This window comes from Plectrocnemia conspersa, unplaced genomic scaffold, assembly GCF_051122295.1.
Source record: "Plectrocnemia conspersa isolate PC_06_02 unplaced genomic scaffold, ASM5112229v1 ptg000010l, whole genome shotgun sequence".
In the NCBI taxonomy this organism is placed as follows: domain Eukaryota; kingdom Metazoa; phylum Arthropoda; class Insecta; order Trichoptera; family Polycentropodidae; genus Plectrocnemia; species Plectrocnemia conspersa.
Window position 1 is genome coordinate 25,701,566 of NW_028277174.1, and position 24,334 is coordinate 25,725,899.

Below are 24,334 nucleotides of genomic sequence, written 5' to 3' on the forward strand. Positions count from 1 at the left end.
CACCTTCGGAAAGGTTTCATATCTGAGTGTCTTCTTTAATACTTGAGCAAAAATATGGCGAATTCGAGTGTTAAAAATTTGTAAACAATTTTGTGGCATTTCCAAATTTCTATTAAAACATGAACCCGCCTTTACTAATGCAGAGTAATAAAAATGTCAGTAGCTTGAAACCTTTTAAAAATATTTAAACAAATTAAATTTTATATAATAAAAAAGGCTTAATATAACACTAGTTCCCATTTCAAATATTGATATCCCGTGAACTGGCGATAGAACAGAATTATTGTATTGGTGAGATTTTGACATCTTCTTGAGCAGTAAGTCTTCATCTTTTCTGATGCAGATTTTCAAGTATCGTCGTTTTCGAGAAAATAATAATAATTATTTTGAATAACTTGAGCAAGAACTATCGCTTGTGACTTTCGTGATATTTGTTGTCAAGCAACTATAAAAATAAAATAAAAATAAATTCAAGGCAGTCTGTGTTTTGCTGGTCCTTCGATCCCCGATAAGATTATCTTTCCGCGGGGGGTAAGGTAGTATGAATAAGAAGAAAAATTGAAGTTAATAATATTATTAGTATAAAATGTTGAGCTTATTCCACATAGAGTTGTGAGTTGCGATTGTCGGACTATTACAGTTTTTAAATAATCGTTCTATTCCGCATAAGCACATTGAAATATATTGAGCCATTTTTGCCACAACAAAAATATATTTAAACAGCAGCTAAAGATGTTTGCCACGTTTTAACCTCAGGTGTTGGTGAGTTGCGTCGTCCTCGATTCAATTTTATGACTGTTACATTTTTATTGTAATTAAAATTAAAAAAAAAAATGTTTTAGTCAAAACCGGTGCTTTTAAAAATAAAAATAAATATTGTGTAAGTGTATAACTGCAGCGGATTTTATACATGTATGTATGTGTGCGATCCCTTTATTACCAATTTTGATTTTAATAATCTGCGGCAAAATTAATATTATATTGTCAACCTTCGTGAACAACTAACCGCGGAGAAAATAATTAAAAAGATTTGTTTTATTAAAGTGTGTTTTTTAAGATAAAAAAACATCTTTTTTGAGGCGCGTCGATTTTACTGATTTTATGCAAAGATAAAGAAAGTGGTACGCAAGATAAACCTCTTGAGAATGCCAAAGCACATTTCTGGCGAGAAGTCAGAAAAATCTCAATTTATCTCAGCGTTATTGCATAAATATATTATTGTCTCTTTATTTTTGTATTAACAACACTGGACATAACGAAAACAATGATGATATAATCTATATAAAGCTCGACTTGAAAAAAAAACATTGCTGGATATTATGAAAAAAACGGGTTATATAATATTGCAATTTAAAATAACTGCTAGTTTATAAGCGGTCAATTAACTTAACTAATTTAATTCATTTAATATCATAAAAAAAATATATTTAATATGCGAATATGAGAGATATGTTAAAAACATAATTATATATACTGTATTATAGATAAGATTTACTAAAAGCTCATATCTGTAAAACCGTTTCCAAAAAGAAAGCAGGCTGTTTTATACACATCGCTTTCGGTTGCATCTGTAACAAAAGCGGATGGCAATAATGGACCATTAGAGCTATTCTCCATCCGCGGAGTTTCCCGCAAACCATCGATTTTCCACATGAACCTCGCCATGGGGGTTGAAATGCAGCGAGACCAGTTCACGCCGGAACATCGCGCGGAGAACACGTCCACCAAAAGCTCCTCTCAGCGAAATTCGATCGCGAATTTATAAAGCGAATTCAAAAATACATTAAAAAAATAATTAATTACAAAAACAGTTACAATGTAAAACTGAAAAATAATAAGTGAAATAATAGATTTTTTTATAATTTTATTTTATAAGTTTTAAAGTCAAAATCACCTGTTGCACCCTCCAGCGCTTTGTAGTTAAAGTAAGTCTTACTATTATATATTTAACTATTTTTTTTATATTAAATATAATTCATAAATATTTTTTATTTTTATTAAATAAATTAAAAGTATCGATAATATATTCTCTATGATTGAGGATAAAAAAAAACATTATTATTGAATTTTTTCAATTTTTTTTATATTTGTATATATTTTTTAATTGTCATTCGGAATTATTTTAATTTCGTTTGTGTAATAAATAAAAAAAATTATACCGAGAAAATTAAAAATAAACACTGGTAGTTAAGATTGATTTTTAATTGCCTATTCTTAATAAAAGAGGAAAAACTTTAAATTAATTTATAGATATATATTGATAAATGCCAATTAATCATATTTATACGATTTATATGGTTATATATGCATTTAATTTGTCAAGGTCAAGAACAATAGTTTTTCTATACAGGCAAAACTATAATAAAATCATTTGAAAGGCAAAAATATATGATAGCTTACTAATTATCATAAAAAATATTTTTACAATATGAAATACATGTTTTATTATTTTTTAAATAATTGTAAAAATATTAAAATCAATAATTAGAAGGTTAGCAATAAAATAATAATAAAATAACAGATTTTGTTTTATTAAAAAAACTCAATAAATACAATATTCAGTACTAACATAATATTTTTACTATATTTAAAATAAAATAAAAACTTATATTTATTAAAAAGGACATAAATACTTTTTTTTCTGTTTTAACTTTATTCCTACATTTACGTTATAAAGTATATTTCACCTAATTTAAAATAAATTAAATTTTAATATATTAATATAAAAATAAAATTTCCCTGAAGCGTATTTTTTAAAATTGAAGCACTATAATTTACGTTAATAAATTTTTTTAATAATTGAATATATAGTTTTTATTACAAAAAAGTTACATTATCATATTTTTTTTCTTTAAATGACATTTTGCGAATAATTAAATCGTTTTACTTAATTCATATACGTATGTTAATTTATATAAAAAAATAGTAGGCCTTTAAACTTAAAATTATTTTTAATTATATACAGTATCATTTTATAATATTTTTTTAATAAGAACTGGGTGTGTTATCTGATTTGGTTAAGTCTTAACTTTAAAGCCTAATATATATTAAACATATTACTGCCTATAATTTAGTTCTATTTGATCGTAATAAGGCAACAAAAATAACCGTATTTTTGAAGCAAAGGTTAGCGTGATTGTCTAAAATTGCTTTATACATTCAAATTGATGTATATTATTAGGTTAATAAATTATTTCGAAAATTCGATATCGTAAAATGGTTGCAGATATTTATTTTAAGAGAAATATGAAAATCATATAAACAGTTCCTGATTTAATAATTTAAATAAAATTAAACAGAATATTATATCTACTTGTAGGATAAACTCAATTAATATTTATTTAACTTCCTTAAATTTCTAGCTGTAGGAATCAATTAATTATTTATGTTTCAGTTCACATTCTTAAAAGTAAAAATACATTAAAATATTTGCTAAAATTTATTAGGCTTATCGCAACATCGGAGCGAAAAATTCTCGAAAAATCGTGCATTTCACCAATTTGTGCCGAACCTTATTTTTTCGCTTGGTTGACTCCGTTTAGGGTCCTATTTTTTCTGAGTTATGCGAGACAATATGAGGAAATGGTGACAAAAGGCGACGTTGGATCTTTTGAATGTTTGTATAAAGTGCCATAGATATATGATGCAATAAATAATTTAGGGAAATACATTAGCGACTAGAAAGCATTTTTAATAATTAAAGGTGAACCATTTTTCTAGTAAAAATATACACCCTCTTCGTGGAATTATTACACTGTCCCTTACGAAATTTATTACTCACAGGAATGTGACTGTTATGCGTATAAATACTTACCTTGAAATAATTATGTTTCACTGGAATGCCATCAAATCTCCTACGCTAAACCACTACATTCCCATATATAGTAATATATTAAATATAATATGTGTCACTTCTGGTTTATAAATAAGACATGTACATATAATGATCCAAGCAAAGCAATTTATATTTCTAAAAATCACGTATTATATTGAATTGAATCGAAAGTTTTACAAATGTAAGATTAGTAATAAGAATTTTCAATTCTTTCCACATGTCTAAGTTATGAATGTGCAGTGTTATATAGTTGGAATGTTGGAACGGTTGCAGATTTTGAGGAGATGCCCTTTATTTTGTGATTGATAATTCATGAGTAAGCTGTAAGTGAAATCAGTAGAATTTGTGATTATAAATATACGCCTGGGCGGGCACGTCTCGGCTATCTCTTCTTTGAAGATCTCGAAACGAGAAAGTATAAATTTATATTACATGCAAATATGTGATAATATTTTATTAATGCTCTTTTGAAGTCGGAAGGCGGTAGATGATTCGAAGCTGAAAATAACTATAGTTTTAACGTCGTACATAAACCCATTTGAGAGCAGAATCCCAAATCGACTTTTCGAGATCAATCGTTATTTCTTTGACATAAATTCTCATAGGATGGTATCATCATATATGCATCAGTATATTTATATTTTGGGTAAATATAGATCGGTTTGTTTAGACTCTGATTTGAGAAAGAAAATCGATTTCTATAAAGTTGTTTTCTATATTTCAATAAAGCTAATATCCTATTTATATTTGCCTGTATTCCAAAAATAAACTTTTTATCACAGAAAAAGAATTCGGGATTGGATCATAATGTTTACGATTTATGTAGTATCTATATATATTTTCACTAGTGTGTAAATGTTTAGTATACGCGTTTATTTTCAAGTTCAAATTACAAAGGTTAATATATTATTTAAATGTATAACAGTTGAAATACATACGTAATGTGTCACTCGGAAAGTCTTCGTCATATTAAAAATGGAATTTAAGTCATAACGCTTTCATGTGACTGCTTGGCTAGAATTGATCTAACGTTCGAAGTGGAAGCGGCTGCTTTTTGTTACGAACGGAAGTTGAAGTGATTCCATAAATTCCATAAATGCAGCTCTAGAGCTGCATTTATGGAATTTATGGAATCACTGCTGCCTCTAGGAGCACTGATAAATATTGACATAGTTTCCAGACTGTCTCTTTAAGGAAGGCCATTCTCCGTGGATTCAGAAATAGAGGCCACAGTCTCTAAGGGTCTTGATAAAGGATCTCTTTCCGGAGAATTCCTTTAATAGAGTCCGAACGTGTATATAATGCAATGGGGCGGTCGGCCAAGGACGTTAGCTTAACAAATTGTAACATGCTATGGTGTTGGCTTGATAAGGAACTTGCAATAAAGACCAGACGAGCCAATGGTCAAAAATTAAAAATACCCTGTCCTTACTTAGTAAAGAAGGATATGTCTCAAAACATTTTAGAAACTTATGCTAAGCTAAAGATTAAAAAGGTCTTATCGAAATTTTATTTTAATTTTAATATTACTCAAATTTTAATAATTTGAATAATGCAAACATTTATAATCGATATTTTAGGTACCACTTTAAAGTGATTCCTAGAACGTCGTTATTTTATTTAGAGTAGCAAAGGTCGCCATTGTGTCGGCATGCTTACGAACGGAACGGTTACGAATGTAAAACATATGCCATACAAATATTTATAAATTTATATATTTTTCATAAATTTAATTTGTTATATAACTGAGAGATATTTTATAATAATATTTACTACTTTAATTTTATTACAAAAACCGTTGTAAAATCAACGGGTAATACAATAAAGAATAGTATATTGCTCGAAAATTACCCCTAAGTAATACACTTTTTTATTATTATATTTCGTTAATTTATTTTACATATTTTTTATATATTTATGAAATTTCAATTCAGAGGGTCTTGATATTTTAAATAAAATTATTAAGAAATATTTTTTGTTATGTTCCATTATTTCGTACTCTTTTAAGTTTTTTGTATTATTTTCTATAGAAATAATATACATTAAATTAATTAAAATATTATTTTACAAATATTTTTATTTTTTAATTATATTTGGGGTACCTCAAAACAGTGAAAGATCGATTACCGTACATGTACGGCGATACAGCTGAAAGGGTTTAGTTATTAACTAACTTTGTCTACATAATCAAACTATTAGGAAATAACATACATTTTTTAACAATAAATTAAAATCAGAAATACTATATATGTTAATAAAGAATAATTGTAGTTAAAATATTTTTTATATTATGCAGTTAACAGAGAAATTATTTTTAAATTCTTCATAATCATTAAACAATCAACAAAAAGCTCTTATATATCTTTTAGTGAAAAATGTATTTAATTAAATATATTTTAACAAATCAAAATAATTTTTTTACAAAACAATCATGTAAACATTATTGTATGTTTAAATGTTTTCTCAAGCGTGCGTGTATAAAATCCTGAAATTAATTATATAAAAAAATATATAAATAGATATAGCTAAATATTGTATATTTTTATAATTTTATAAATTGGTCAAAGCCTGTTAATATTGTTTATTCTCCAACATAATGACGGTAAGGTTTGTTTACCATCAAATTTTCAGAAATTAAGTAATAATATAATAAATTTAGATTAAATATTATATTTCACAATTATAATTTAGCAGTATTAATCTATGGATCATAAAAAATTATATTTTTTATTTTTCTTGCGTCATAAAGTCGGAATTAGTAAACATGATTAATTGTATATTTAAATTTTACAATGTAAAGTTAATAAACTAATGCATGTTTTGGTAATAATAAAAATGTATCTCAGAAGTATATTATCAATTTAAAAAATACCTAAATTCACGCGTAGTAAGTAAATAAAATAATATAAGTTTTTTTATATTTATAGATACGAAGATGTTTGTAAATATATTAAATCAAATATTTATAAAATAAGTATATGAAATAATACTGTCTGAAATTATAAAATACAACATTATTATTTTTACGTTTGAATGCTTTTTTATTTAATTTAATTGTGTATTATGAATAAATTATATAGATATTTTTTTATATACTCTCCATCGATTATTTAATGGAACGAAAATAGTATATGCATAATATTGGTATATATTAAAGCTTCTAATGACGCTTTTTTTAATGAATATAATAATTATAAGCATATCACATCACGTTAACTTTTTAGTTATTCTGCAGTATCATAACATTAATTGATTTTTATAAAAGCTGAACACATTATTAAAATATTCAGACACAAAGTAAACATTAGCTTAATTGATGTCTACTGTCTGGAAAAACACAACTAAGGTGTATATATATATTAAAATATAATATTTATTTTCAGATGTTTTACCGCTTAACATAAATTGATTAAATAAAAATATAAAGAAAATTTATTCACATCGTAAAATATACAGGTGGCGAAAATTTATCGTTTAAACGCGTTACAGTTAGAAAACGAAGCATATGATGTTTATTCACTCATCTGCCCATTTCCTTATTCTAATTTAATAAATAAACACCCACATACCGGCGAATGCTGTAATATTTAAAAAAATATACTATATGCAAAATAAATATTGTGTATAGATTCCATCCATGGAGAATGCTAATTAAAAACGATTCGATACATATAAACAAACAGGACAATAAGCTCTATATACAAAGCTGCGAATTCTTTCAACATACTCCAATATGAAATATTATATTTTTCCTTTTTATATTGTGTTATTTTTGTATATTTTTCCAGAGAGATGACAAAAATTCTATTATCTCGCTAAAGTTGACCGTTGATAAGAATTTATCTCAGGGTGAAAATTCTATTTTCGTTACTTCAATCTCTGGCGTTGATCTATTCTTTTAGTCGCAGTCTTACGAATAATACGATTGTGACCCAGTTATACCATAAGACCTTTCTCCCTAACGAATCTTACTCATAAATATGCATTTTGATATGCCTATATAAAATTAAAAGGGCAATTTTTTGTGAAAGATGCTCTCGGAAAAAAGTGTGTATCTAAATCCAGCGTTGTAATAAATTTAGATATATAATGGAATAGAAAAAATATAAGCTATTCCAAAAAAATATATCAATGCCACCCTTTCGTAATGCGAAAATGTCAATATATTCTTGCGGAGGAAGTATAAAATATGTATATACATACTACTGGTATCATAACATGGAATCCTTATATTATTATTCAGACATCTAAAAATATATTAGTTAGATTTTTTCCTGTTGAATTATTGCCACATTTAATTACCACCATTTTTATTAATGTATGTTTTTGATGCCCATTCAATTTAAAATGATTAAAGTAAATGTCATCAATAAAATATATTATACCCTTTTTATTGTTACTGACTAATTTCAGGTTCTATTGTATTTATATATTTCCTACATTAACGATAAAGTTGAGATAAAAAATCTTGTATTTTAAAAATTATAATATTATAAAAAATGAGCTTTGACATTATATTTTTTTCTTAAATTGTTTTTCCTCTAAATACAATAACAAATAAATTTTCATATTTTTTCTATTGCCAAACGCCAAGCGCACGTTTTCATTTAAAAACTCATTATATGCGATAAAAATGTATTAATTTAATTATAATTTAATATAAATTTTATACTGATTTATTATTGACGAAACAATTTAATAGTTATTTTTATCAATCCACCGAATCTAAAAAAATTTCGTAGATTAAAAATTAATATAATGTTGTAGTTTTAAGAACATACGATTATTGTAATTATTTTTTAAATAAAATTTTTAACCTTTTATCATATACTTATTAAAAGATGCGATACATCAATAAAACCTGTATAATGAACAGTTATTTTTTTAACAATTATTATGTCCATGACATGTATTTATTTATATTTGTTTTATTAATGACATTATTAGCAATTCAAAAATATAATATTTTGATCATAAGGCTTTATAATATCTTACTTTTATTGTAAAAAAATAAAATACTTGTAGTATATATACATCTATTCAATGTTTTCTTGAAAAAATGTGGGTTTAAACAAGAAAGAGACTAACAAAACAAAACATAATAGAAATCTTTATGTAGGAACACCCAAGAATAATATCACAATATCCACAAAGACTGAAAGCCATTAAATATTCTAAATTAAAACAAAAACTCTTTAAACCCATTCTCGAGGTTCAATCCTCACGCATAGAAAACATTTTCATGGCTCTGCATGAGATAGCATTGTTACGTATAAATGTATCCTTTGTCATTATCGGATAGTCACCTATAAATGACCATATTTATGTTACAAACCAGATGCGGTGTTAAATATTTATATATATTATTCGTCATTTTTGATTTTTTTGATATCAATTAAGATTCTCTTAATAATTTTTATAATATGAATATAATTTTTTTAATATTGATTTAATTCCTACTCTTTAATTTATTATTTTCCATAGAAATTATATCAATATAAAGTTTTTTTTTATTATTTTTTAGTTACATATGTAAATATATAAATATCTGGGGTACCTCAAAACAGTGAAAGATCTACCACCGTACATGTACGGCGATACTTCACAAAGGATTAAGACTTGACTCAGATGATGAATAGAAATCAGAGATCAGAGAGACTTGATTTTTACTTGTTTTATTGTGTATAGGTATAATTTTTTATTTGTACAATTAACTGTATATCAAATAGCTTTTCGGCTACTCGCCCTAAAAATATACTAATACATAATTCTTAAAATTTTTAAATGAAATATTAACAAAAAAATAATAATTTCATCAGCGTAGGAAATATATTAAGAGCCTAATTTTGGTGATTTTTTTATATTACATTAAATTAAAACAACTATCTTTCAGATTTGATGGTGCTATGGTATTATATAGGGTACTTAAATTTGTTCCATTTGATAAATACATGTGATTTTTTTGTATTTACTAGTAGCATATTATGCAATAAATAAATTCCGATGCATACCATGTATCGTTGTCGTTTAACGACGATGATTGATGTTATAAAAATATATAGATTGTCATGTTTTTTTTTATCTTTAAATTTGTCGCAACCAACCATAATCGTCACACTACAATAAGTTGTTCTACGTATCGTTGTCGTTCAACGACGATGATTAATGTTAAAAAATATATTTATACATTATAATGTTATTTATTTATATTTAGATTTATCGTGATCATCACGCTGAAATCAGTTGTACAAAACCTATAAATCAGGGGTATAACAACTTATGGCTTTCCCAAACATAATGAAGTTCAATAGAACAAAAGCTTTGCCGAAAGCAATTAACGTTAAAAAGGGATGTATGTGCCGACCATTTTGACCCTTAAAAACGCAACCCACAAATATCGTCTCCGAACGAGTTGGTAGTTAACCACCTTGCTGAATAAAATTAACATATTTTAACGAGCAAAATACTATTTACAATTATAATGTTTTTCAGATTAGTTATTTATGAATTATTTGTTAATGATTAATTCATTTTGCAATAATTATAAAATGTTAGTTTTATATCAGATATTGAGGTAAATCAGTAGATACAAAGAGAGAAGCGGCAGCTTCTGTGATCTTTAATGGTTTAAAGTTGAGTCGGCCATCTCTTGGTTGCAATCAGTTTGGGTGCTTTGAGCTTCGAAGTAGATGTTCAAGTATGAATTTCAGTAGAAAAAGTTTCTGAAAAAGTCTCAATAAAGTTTTTAGACGCAGTGTCAGAGAGAAACTGATTAGTTGCCCGCTAGAGTAGATTAGAAATTTCCGTTTTGGGGGCAATCTCGAGTGCACGCCTTTTCTGATTTATACTCTATTTTTTAAATATGTTAAACGCTTTAGCAAAAGCTGAACTAGTATTTTTTATATGTTAATTGCTTCAAATGTAAATAGAAAATATATTTGATTAATGAACTTGACAGATATAAATAAAAATTTTGCTTTGATATAAGAATCGCGAGAGCATAGATGAGTTGATCTCTTCCCATTTCCCGATCATAAGTAAATCAGAACGCTACTATATACATACATACATATGTATGTATATATTTTAAAAAATAAAAATAATACCAGCACTCTATGTAAACGATCTAGGCTCAAATTCCATATGGATTCTTGTGTTTTTTAATTTGTTTCGTGTCTGAGAGATTAGTATTAGTGATTATTATAAAATTATAGATCCAATAGATCGCCAAAGATTAGGTTTTCCTAGATTTTCACAATCTTACGTTTGAATGCAGTAATAAATATTTAAAAATAAATCGAGCTAGGTCGTGCATAGTGACATCTTTTGATTGTGAGCTGTATTTCTATTCTAAAATTAATAAAAGACGTGTCACTGATTTCAATCTGGTGTTAGATGTTTTGATTGTGTAACGCATTGTTGCAAAAAAATATTTTTATTAAATGAATACATATATCATACTTTTACCTAACATGTCAATGTCAGCGCATTTTTTGTTTGTAAAATTTAACTGTTCGTTGCGCGTGTGTTTGACTAACCACGTGTCACTTTCTATAATGTTAATTCTGTATGTCATTTACTTTAATGCGAAATCTGTAACCCGAGAATATTAAAGGCAAAATCTCTACTAACCACAACATGTTATTTGTTTGTTCGTGTGTATCGGTGCATGCGATGCTTGGTGACAACGTGTCATTCACACTCTATTACAAATATGTGTCTATAATTCATTTAACTGAGTCGCTATTCAGACCAGGAAGTTAGTGTCGTTAGAGTGTCATGGAAAAATGCGGTGAGGTTATTATTTTTGATTTATAGGCGAAAAAAATACGAATGTCTTTGACGCGTGTGATTTGATCGGTGAATTATTGGTTTAGTCTCTAGTGGGATTCAAGCGTCGTTACTAATCTTGTAAATGAATACATTATTCGGATTTCAATAGCGAATTTGTAATATTTGAATAGTTTCATTAATAATGGATCATCTGATTGGATTAAGCATGTATGTAAATCGAGAACTTCAAATTAACTTGTGGGTTATTAAAAATATTTTATTTTTGAGCTAAACAGTTTTGTGATTATAATTTTGTATAATGATTTGGCTTAAACAATAATTACCAAATTAAAACATTAACACTAGTAATAACATATGCTTTAAAGTTAAATGTAAATTACTTTTTATTAAAATAACTTTGAAAAAAAATTTTACATATTAGAAATAAAATTGTAAATTAAATAAAATTGCTTAAAAGTTTTCTAATATATAAATATATACATATATAAGATGTCTTTAGCAGTCAACAAAGCTATTATTGATCAATAAACGATCTAAGTACCGTCGTTCGTCGTCGCCCAACGACAATATAATTAAAATAAATATTATAATGTAAATAGTTTTGAACATAATTCGCTAATATAATATTGACGTATAATTATTAAAAAAATAATTTAACACCTATTCTACTTGAGTATATTTACTAAGACTAAATTTAATTTCAATTTTAATTAAATAATATATTTTTTTCCAAGCCAAAGGTCCGATACTCTATGATGAGTATATGTTTGTATAAATTAGAAACGTAATCGATTCTTATAAGCTCGTTGCAAACAAACTAAAGAGGAAAACGAAGACAATGGATCTTGGTATTTTGTTTAGCGTTGAGTTTAACTTCAATGAATCATCTAAATTACCCCGAGAGTGTGGGGCAATTTAGTAGTTTGCATAACACTTTGTATTATGTGTTGGTCAGTAAAAATTAGTTTAATTATATTATTATATTATAATAAACTTAGTTCTTCTTTAAAAATATTAGAAGCACTATTTATAATATGCATTTAAAAATGTTTATCTATTATTTTTTTTATATGTATCGATTAAACCGCAAATATATTTTTTTGTTTTAATGTAAAAAAACTATTTTATAATAGTTACGAAAGTGATAAAAATGAGTTAATTTTAAACTACGATCAATACACGTTATTAGCCATTGCAGCACTAGCCCCTATAAAATCGGCGGCCATTCGTAGTACAAGAGGTCTCTTGACCCGTTCGATGCTGACGCTTGTAAACGTTTACCGATTCAAAAGTCTACCATAAGGGGTTAAACTAGGGGCTTTGAGTGACACTTTGGGGCGTAGAACTTTAATGGCATGACCGACGCTCATTTCGCGTGCAAGGTAATACACCACTGATCCAAAGACGTAATCGCTTCTAGATAGCATAAGATACGTTTAAGAAACTTGAATAGTCATTGTTATGGTGCTCGTTAGAGCGTATTTAATATTACATTGTAAGAATATATGACTATATGATACAAAATACTAATTAACGTTTCAGGGCTAAATGAATGTGAATATTTGGGTCAGTGAGACGCTTGACATGCGTACCACGTGTCGTTGTCGTTCAACGACGATGATTATTGTTATTAAATTATACATAAATTGTAAAAAAAAATATATTTATATTTGTCGCGACCAACCATAATCGTCGTACTGCAATTAGTTGCACATCAACTGTAAACTAGGAGCATACAAACTAAAAAACCTTCCAAATAAGATAAAGTTCAAAAGATCAGCAGTTTTAAAAATGCGATGAAGGTATTACTTCCAAGAAATGTTGGATTTTTTGCATCGATTTGTTACTAAGTCTAAATACTTATACTTCTAAGATATAAATAAAACCTCGTAAGTATTTAGACTTAGTAACAAAAGTCAGAGCAAAATTGCGATCGAGATATGACCGAGTAGTGTCTGGGTTTTTACGTCAATTTGTAGCTTACGTATGAAATATTGGTCCATTTTCTTTTTTAAAATAAAATAAAACTATCAGAGAAAATAAACTCAAAGGTCAGGTGAAACGTATTTATTTATAAATATTTGACGAGTGTTCTCATCTCGATATTTGAAATACTTTTGTACATGATCGATACTTATACAATCAAGGTCATCAGAATACCTTAATAATTTCACTACAATACCTTATATTATTGAAATTAAAGACAAAGCAAAAATGCGATCGAGATATGACTTTTAGGCAGTGTCTTGATTTTTTTGCGTTGATTTGTAGCTGTAGACATAGGTCCATTATTATAAAAAAACAGCAAAAATAAGACCTCAATTTTTAGCCACTGAGTATGACAGAGAAAGCTTCATCATCTGTTATGGTAATGTCTTCGAATTTTTGAGATGCCAAAGATATCTTTGTAATTTATTACTTGAACATGATAAAAACCTCATTTTAATATATTATAGTAGATAAAGATAAACCTTATGAAAAATATTTCAAAAAAGCGTATTTGTATAAAGCTTGAAATTATTTGAGAATATTATAAGTGTATAGATTAATGAAAACTAATGATTAATTTATCTTGTATTAAAATAAATATATTTGTGAGTCAGAATTTTTATTAATTTAAAATAAAATATAAAAGATGTTTTATAAGAGCAAACATTGCCATATTCACTTTTAATTGTTAAACGGAAAATTTATTCCTGTCATAACTAATAAATTTTTCTTTAAATTTAGCGATTATATTCATCAAAATTTCCAATAATCTGAATATATTACACAGATAAAATTTATTGGTTTAGTTAAAAAACAGAAAAATGTTTTTATAGTCATTCTGTTTTTTTTTATACAGTAAAAAAACATATGTTAAATATAAGCTAAAATTATACATTTTTCCGGTTAAAAGAAAACGTAAAAATACATATATGCTATAAATATACAATTATAAAAGATTGTAGTCTTCTTTTGAATGAGTCCACTCATATAATATGCTTGAATTGTAATTACAAACGAGGTAGGTGGTGATTGGTGGTTAACCGAAGCGTTTATTATTCAATATTGATTCTGTGGCGCGTTTACCGTTACCTGTAACAGGAATCACTGTAACCGAATTTGCTCGGAAAATTTTAATGGTAGGGTTTTGTTCAAACATAATTTAATTTTGATTATGAGATAGACCTGAAACAATTGTATACGATTCACATCTTAGAACCAACGTTTGCACATAGAAAATCTGCTTGATTGTGTTCAATTTAATGACACAAAATAACGGTTAATTTAATAACGCCACCATACAAATAATTTTGACCAAAAGTATATTATAAAAGTATTTATTCTCAAATTATTATTTGGTATATATTAATATGTAAATACTCCATCAGCTTTGCCTAAACTTTTCCTTTTATGTAATAACTTTTTTAAAGATATAGATTCTGTACATACACACTAATGTACGGCAAAGTTTCTCTTTTGATTTTATCAAGAGCTTTTCATAGACATTGTTTGTGGAGGTTTCTATAACTCTCAAGTTCGACTCAATGTCCACTTTAATACTTCAAGTATTTTTGTATATAAAATGTTTATATAAATGTTACATATGCTTATAAATATTTTTCTGTTTGCAATATTGTATTATTTTCATACAAAATAATGTAAAAGTTATTATTTAGGCGAAAAATAAAAACCGGTAACAATTGGAGTGCTACTTTAAATAAATACATATGAAACATAGTTGAAACTATTAAAATATAATTATTTATTTAATAAAATAAGAGCTCTTTATAGCCGACTTTGTACTTAATAATCTGGATGGCTACTATCATAGGTAAAAATCTGTATAATTTTTTTAAATTATTAATAAAAATAATTATCTCACATATAATAATCGACCAGAAAGCTTTATTATCCAGCTTTGCCCAGAACCAATTTAAACTCATTTTTAATTCATTAAAATCAATTTTATCTATTCTGTAATAACAAATTTATTTTAATACTTTAAGACTATGTACTATTGTACATTTTTAGTCTCTTGTCTTTGCGTATTGCAGTAGCACGCAATCGTCAGTACGTCGCTGTTTAGTTCTTCAGCGGTTTCATTGGCACATATCGCAGTAAATCACTTAATTTGTCATTAGCACGACACTCTTTAAACTTTCAACCTAAAAATTAAAAGTTAAAATAAAGCATTACTGACCTAGATGTGGCAGCCAGAATTATATACATGTGTGAATGTCATGTCTCTACTGTTTATAGAGAGAAGCAGGCAGAAACATGTATTTTTTATAGTATAGATTATTAGTATATAATTTAACTACATCGTCGAATTAATTATTATAATTATTAATTTATTAAGCTTATATAGATCTTTGTTTATACACAAAACAAATATAATCTAAACATATAAATATATACCAAATCTTTATCTTATCTTTGTGGCAAAAACATTATTATTCAGTGTTGAATAAATATTTTCATCACATTTAATGTTTCATTTTTATATTACATTTTTGTAAAAATAAATATAATTTTACTTTATATATTTTAATATTATAATAATACGTTATATTTTTAATAAAGTTTTTTAATTAGAACCATATTTTTTTATCCCAAGATTTTTTGCCACAACTTTACCTTCGAATCTTAACGTTTCAGAGCTTAACGTTATATTTCATTCTGAGGAAACGAAAGCTTTCTTTGATGAGTTATTATAGGCCAAGGCTCGTATATTTTCGCCAGTTTTCTATCCAATATAAACACAACGATCTAAATAATCCGATAAACATTATGAAAATAAATTTCATAATAATAATAAATACATTCTAAACCACAATCTTTATGAGCTATTTTTTATCACTTTCAGTTTAATTATATATAATATTTTTTTAACCCACATTTTTCTGTATGTTACCGAGTCGTAAGAAATACGTATAATCAAATTTTTAATAAAAGAAACATTAAACAAAGCATATCAGATGGCTTAAAATAAAAAATATACAAATAAATTCTTTGTTAGACAATCTTAAATATAATATTTTTACCCTCTGGAATTTTTTTCATAAATATAGTCTAGAGAAGAGATTATAATATTAAACATGTCCTATAAACGGAAAACCTAAACATTCGTTAATCGGATTTAACGTTGAATAAGATTTAAAAAAATGTTGAATTTGTCATATTTTTAGTTGCATATATTCTTTTATAAGCGGTTTACATTCGCGTTACGTAAAAAGCTTTCAATTTCAAGGTTAACGAAACGAAAGCACGCTAATATCTTATATAATAAATAAAAATATTGTAAGCTCTTAAAAAAAAGTACATTGTTGTTTTATTTATTATTGAAGGCTTAATATAATGTTATTACAATTTATTACAAATAAAAAGAGTATAATATAATATTATAATTCAATTAAATGTGTCGTTAATGATATTGAAAAATCAATGCCTTTTATCCATCTCTCCTTAGAATAATGCAGATCATTAACGTATTTCTTAAACTGATACATGTGTTTTAAATATGGTTCTCATAATTATCTGCATACAAGTGAGTATCATATAGAACTTTTTTTAAATCAACGACCATTCCTTTGGCACCTGTTGAATTGTTTGATATGATTCTTCACATACATGATCACTGTCGGCAGGCACTAGTAGACCAGCAACACGGTTTTTGTCCGTGTTCCACGGTCACTAAACTGCACCTTTTGATAGCGGTGAAAATTTTTCTGGCAATGTACTGAAATATATACTGACTTTCAAAGAGCATTTGACAAAGTTTGACATTGATTTATTCTTTGGAAGTTCAGCAACTTGTTTATTTCGCTCTTCTATACATATTTAATGTTTTGCAGCAATTTAAGTAAGATTTCCGTAATTATAGTATATCATTTAAATTCTTACATATATACACAAATATTCCATCGGATATAAATATATTATAATTAATTTTTTACCTCCGATTCAATCGGTTCTGATCATAAAAATTTCTACAAAAACCGCATGTTTTATTATTTAATTATGTCTGCCCCAATTTCTTTCAGCGATTTATTTATAAAAAATTCTGATCATTGGAATTAGAGAATTTAATCGCTTTTTTTAATACAACTTTAAACACAATGTAAATATCTCTTTGGCTTAATTATTCTTATGTAAAATTTGATTTCTGTTAGAAGATTAAAAAAAATGTTTATTTTTAATGTTTTATATCTGTACTAATCTCGCAAGGTTCAAACAAATCTGTCGTAAAATTAATATTTCAATCATCTTCATTTGAGATTAAGGATTTGTACCAATTTGATTATAAAAAACTTTCAGACCACACAGAGCACTAGTTTGTAGAGGATTTTATTCTTGAAACACGCGTAAAGTGATTATTTATCAATAAGGATAAATTAGATAATAGTGCGATCGCACACAAAGGCTCTCGTTACGACTAGAACTAAAGGGTTCTCGTATGAATAACACGCAAGGATTTTCCAGAGCATTGAATAATTATTTCTTTGTTACGAAACGGTCACGTGAATCAATATCACCGAAAGACAAATAGCACCGTAAGGCCACAATATTCCCGTTACACAATTCAACCGGAGCATCAAGCAAATGTCATTTTCTAAATGCGTATTGTTTCTTTGTTCTAAGAAGCGAACGAAACGATTGGCTGGATGATCGCTGCATGATTGTGATTGGTGAGCAAGCTTTGTAGCCCTGAATTAAGCCTGAACTCCAAAGAGGAGAAGGCAGTCACATGGCAGACTCCGGCAGACACTCGAAGAGACTAGCAGAGGCCCGCCCGCTCGCGGACAACATACTGTCATGGACGCTCACGTCCTGAGAGGGACACTATCATACAAGCACCGTAGCAGAGTCGCTACCATGCCTCCTACAAAACCTCTGAAGATATTCCACTGACAACATCCCTGCGCCAGCTTCTCCACCACTGTTCGGAGAAAACATCTTGCCCATAATAGTTTCTCGCTATATGTAAAATAATCTAATACAATTCTCACTAGTTTCCAGCTGCGTCTTACTGACTGCGAAGACACGTACCCTTAGGGTTACCAAACCTTAAACATGATTATAACACAACAGCATCACTATAGTTTCCATAATTTACCATAATTGAAGCAACAATATGTGCCAAATTAATGTCAAAGTTCAACAAGTTTTTTTATATTATCCACAGTTTTTTCAAAGTTGTAGCTTCTTATAATCTGAATTAATTGTTTCACATGAGTGGTTATATATCTTCGTAAATCAATATTACCTACTATAATACTATTCCCATTTAATATCAAATCAAGTATCTCATTATTATTTACTACAAAGAGCTACTTAGCATTCAAATTGATTTTTTTACAACAAGAGAAATTCATTTTATATGATTTATATTTTATATATATAAATACTAGAATTACTTGACGAAATAATTCGAGTAGTCGAGTACTCGAAAACATGATAAAAAAGACTGCTATCCAGGTACTCGATACTCGGGTTGATATTTCTAGTGCCGGCAATCCGTTGAAACATGGTTCTAGATAGTCGCGATTGCGTCCCTAATTCTTGTGCCATATAGCTTCTAAAGCTTGTTGAATGTTTTTGGCGATAGGTAAATGGGGCTGGAATTAATAATGAGGAATAATGCACATTTTTTTTTGAATATTGTATACGTATATTTTTATCCATTATGATGTATTTAAGAAAGAAAATGGTCAGATTCATAGTAAAAAATATAGACATTGAAAATAGATTACCACTCAAATCCTGTACATACATTTAATATGTCCTGTACATACATTTAATATGTATTCTGTAAAATTAAGCCAGATTTAATTTAAAAAAATACTGTAAATTTTAATTCTCTACAAATTTAGCCATTATTTTATAAGGGATTAACAATTAAAACATCTAAAGTGAAAACGTACATTTTAAACAAACATATCCGTGGTTTTTAATATTTAGCAATTAAATTTTAAGCCGATCTGTATTGAATGAATTTTAAACAAAATTATTTGTTATTTCTATAAATAATTATATACTAATACAATATATTATTTAATCAACTTTTAAGCACAGTGCAAAATGTACACGGTAATATTCCGCCATGCAATTTGCATACATCATCGAGCTTCATATTATATCTCACACATAAATAACTTGAGGGTTTTCGGATTCCGGCATGTATGAAAACGTGCTTTAGAATCCCGCCTCGTCCAGATGAAATCTGCAGGACTTATTACATGATTTATATATTCTGAAAAATAAAAGTCAACGATCCGGGCTTTTGACCTGAACCGACTTTTATCCACCGTGTAGCGTAAGTGTGGTGACATTGCGATTTTGTCCTTTCATCCTGTACTATATTCTTGCCTCTATTTGTTTTACAACAAAAGAGAAAGGGTTTTCGTTTATTACCTTAAATTTATTTCTTTGAAGTTATCCCTTTTATATTTTTTTATAACCGGCAAACACGAAAACCTCGCATAATATTTTTTTTAACGCGACTAGAGCTTTAATCAACGCAAAGCTCTTCTTTTACGACCTGTTATTTTTCGGCGGCGAAATTTGAGTAATTAGAGAAGTTTTACAGCACTTTTATAAATTAGACGCAAAGCGTAATTGATATCGATGTAAAAAAGCAATCAAAAACCAAATCTTGGCGAGTACTTTACGAGATGCCCTTTCGGTTGAAAAGATTTTCAACCCATTTTTGATTGAGATTGTTTTTCTGAAACGTACTGATAAATCACAAGGCTCGATTTTCAATTTCGTTTAGAGTTTCACTGACATTTTTTAATTATTCTGTTTTAAGGTCAGTTGTGTGCCAAGTAACAAACATAAATTCATTGAATTTTGAATTATACAGATTAACATTAACGCGATTTAAATTTAATTACATTAGCATTATATCGACTAAACCTAAATATGTGAAATAATCCAATTTCATTTAATAAACAAATTGATTTAATTAAATAAATACTGCGTATGAAAGTTAATTATTAATTCAGTAATGATTTTTACCTTAATGAAGTTTCATCACGTTTAAACAGATTTATTGTTTGTATATATTGATATAAGGTTTTATTTAACTTGAGCTTTAGACGCGTGATCAAACGTTAACCTCATGGGATTAAATTTGAAATTCTAATTAATTAAGTTACAATAGAGTAATTTGTTTTCGAAACTATAAGTAACTATAATGTATATTGCGAAAATACTGATTTTATATAGCAATAAAAAATATGATCAATTAATAATTAATAATTCAGTAATATATATTTATTTAGTAACGTAAGTATGGAACTCAAAATGAATAAAGTTATCTAAGCAATGTTGGATATATTAATCAAATTGGTGTAATTTTCTCGAGCTCTATTCTAGATAATTGAGTAGATCAAGTCTCTTTGTGAGATCACATGATGCACAGAATCCTTTTAGAATAAATACATTAATTATTTTCTCATCTAAAGAAGTAGTTACAAGTGCACAAAGCAATTTTATTTTTATATATAATTGGTATTTAATTACCGTTATATGGATTTTTATTTAATACCTACTTGTTAAAAATAAACATTAATTAAGAAATAATTGCGTGTGTAGTATAAATTAATAAACAAAGAATTTATTCGTATCAAGAGTATTCATTTTTTGGTTTGTGGATCTTTATAATTGATTCAAAATGTATTGAAACAAAGTTGTGATAAAATAATCCGTAGGGACTTCTCCTCCTACGCCTATACAGAAAATGTTATACTATGATACGTTTATGTGTAAAAGTTTCACCTTTGTAACACAACACAACCAAAAGAGATTTTCACTGAAGTGTGAATAATCCGTTCCATCGGGATGGACAAAACCCAGTCATTACGTCAATATTGCACTCAGGTGTTTGTATAAGCACCAATTTTGAATATATGTATTCATAATGATTCTGTTTTTAGATATACATATTGTTTAATACGTTTAAATATTGTTTTAAGCTCATTGAAGGTTTATTATCGCATCGCAAATAGCATTGGATAAGTATGCCTCATATCTAATTAGATCGCTTATTTATAAAGATATCTATTAAACATCGCAAGGTTAACAATTAATTATTCAATTTTTATCTTTCGAAAGCACAGCTGTTCTTATCTCACACTATGAGGCGACCCTCTTTGTTATTAGGGTTGGATGTTTTTTTTTCATTGAAAGCTCGCCTTGAGCTTTCGATGGAAAAAAGAAACAAAAGTGACGTTTTTTCACTGCTAAATATACAGGATCATGTTAAATAACGCTGACGAAAAAGGAAAATAAAAGTAAATGAATTTATTTCGTTCAAATGTATAGCGTTTGAAATATTGCCAAAAGTTTTTGATAAATTTGGATTAAGAGTGTAAAAGAATGTTTATAGAAAAAGTTTTTGATACATTGTGATGCTTTATCATATGTATTGATTATACAAAGTTTTATTAAAAAAGTAAATTATTATATATTAATTAAAAGAACCGTTAAATAAATTATAAAAAATGTTTTTTATTATTAATAAAATATTTATTATATTATACACGAATAACTAAGACTTTCTACTAAAAAGTTGTATATGATATTGTTAAATAAAAATAGATTTATTTTCATTACAAATCATCTATGTTTAGTTAACAGTCAAGGAATATAAAGATCGTTGATTTCTTCCCATATCCGTAATCCTTGTTGAATGAGAGGATTCCGAAAAAATCTTGGGGTCATATTTATCTACACCCTTACAAGAGAGTTATTATTTTTTTATTACCTTTAATAATATTTACAATATATACCAAATATTATATCTTGCTAAAAAAAATATAATTATAATTTAAAATATTTTGTAGCATATGTAAAATAATATATTTAATCTCTGGTCATTTAATATATATTCTTATTTTTATACCCTGGTAAAAAAAGTTTAAATTTAATAATTAACAGCTCAGTAAATAAATTTGATGTTTGATATAAATGTTTTATTATTTTATTATTTTTATATTTCTAGGAAGGTGAGTTGACGTATTTTCTCCAGGTAGCTAGTTTGTTTTTATACCTTTGCATTTATTAAACTTCGTAGAAATAAAATAATAAAATAATCACGTTTATAATATTTACTTTTCAAAACACACAACCCATTTTATAAAGATATTTTTTTATTTGTAAAATATGATAATAACTTATAGTCGTATTTTAAGTGAATGATATTAACGATTGGTAAATTTACTAATTAAATTAAAAATGATTATTACATTTTTATTCTTCGTTTTTGTAACTGTCCAGACCTTGTATTTATTTTCGCTTCTAATTCAAAGATTGTAATTATTATGTCATATTTTTTGCAAATAATTGAGACCGTCATGTATGCGTCCATATGCTCTAGGTATTTTTAAGGTAGGATCAATTCTGGATTTTGAACGTTGAGCTGGACTAGTAGACGGGAAGAGAGAAGCAGCAGCTTCTGCGAGCTTTTATGCTCTGAAGTTGGGTTAAAGATTGTACAAATTTAGTTGGAAAGCTCTTGATGTTCTGATGTCATAAACTATAAATTGAATGTATCTGAGAGGGAAAGTCTCTGCGAGAGTGTCAGAAAAAGTGATCGTTAATTTTCCGCGTATTTGTATTTAAATTCATGGCCATCTAAATAGAATATTTTGTGTGGCCATCTACATAGAAAAGTGTGCCGACTTTTGGAACCGATTGCTGTTGGACACTAAAACAGATTACAAACAGCCGTTTAGATGGCAATCCCGAATGCACGTGTAATTTTTATCTTAAAGAACTTGCAAAGATTTTTTTAATCTTTCTGGTTCATGGTGGATATACTAAAAAGTCCCATTTAAAACAAAAAAGCCATTCTTTGTCTTAGACGTTTAAAACCCGTCTTTGTATATTATATGCTTTGTCACTAAGACTTATGATTTATTAGTATTTGTATTCTCACACCTGTAAAATTTACTAAAAGCTTTTTGCCCGTTTTAAATCTGCAGATTTAATATTTTCATGGGTAGTCCAAATGTTGAATATAAAAGTAACTCAATTGATAAATTAGTGAATTTTTAATTAGAATTTATTATTTATTTTAATCATTTAATGCTTATTTATTATTGAGCTCACACAAAATATATACAATTATATTTATAAATATATTTTACATGATACTGTTGAAATAACAAGTCAAATAAAAATTAATTAAATAAAATAAAATGAGTTTTTGCTTAGCCTTTTAGGTTTAAGTACATAAAATAAAATTTACATGTTCATGTATAACGTAATAAAAAAATTATATGTTAGCGAAAAATGTCATTTACCTCAGAAAATAAATATCACAACTTATTAAAAACTTATTTAATTTTTTAATAAGTGACGTCATCAGATATATTTGCTCTCGGAACAAAAAGGGTTGAAACTAAAAATGTTGAAAAAAATAGTGACAATAACCTATTATATTTTTGTCTTCCAAATAGTCAAGGAATTATTCACAAAAAACATACAACTAACCACATTGTTTTTTAAAACGATGTTATTTATTATATGTAAAATTCATACAGTAGTTTATATTATCATTAATTTTAGTTTAAATTATCACACAAGTTATTACTATAACTATAAACCATAGGGATGTGTGACTTTGTAGCCAGTGAGACACTAGGTGTAATCCTTTACTACATTATTTTACATATGTTGCGACACACGATATTTGGCGTTTTCTCCGAGAAG

The 24,334-nt window shown here is 27.0% G+C and overlaps 1 protein-coding gene across 1 annotated transcript in view; it reads left to right on the top strand.

Moving 5' to 3' along the window:
- Positions 1–1,688: 1,688 nt before the first annotated feature.
- The window catches only part of Dh44-R2 (Diuretic hormone 44 receptor 2), a 100,924-nt gene continuing 78,278 nt past the window's right edge, over positions 1,689–24,334 (top strand). Inside the window, exon 1 of the mRNA XM_088195024.1 lies at positions 1,689–1,925. The gene's annotated coding sequence lies outside the window, so the exon portion shown is untranslated. The remainder of the gene's footprint in view (positions 1,926–24,334) is intronic.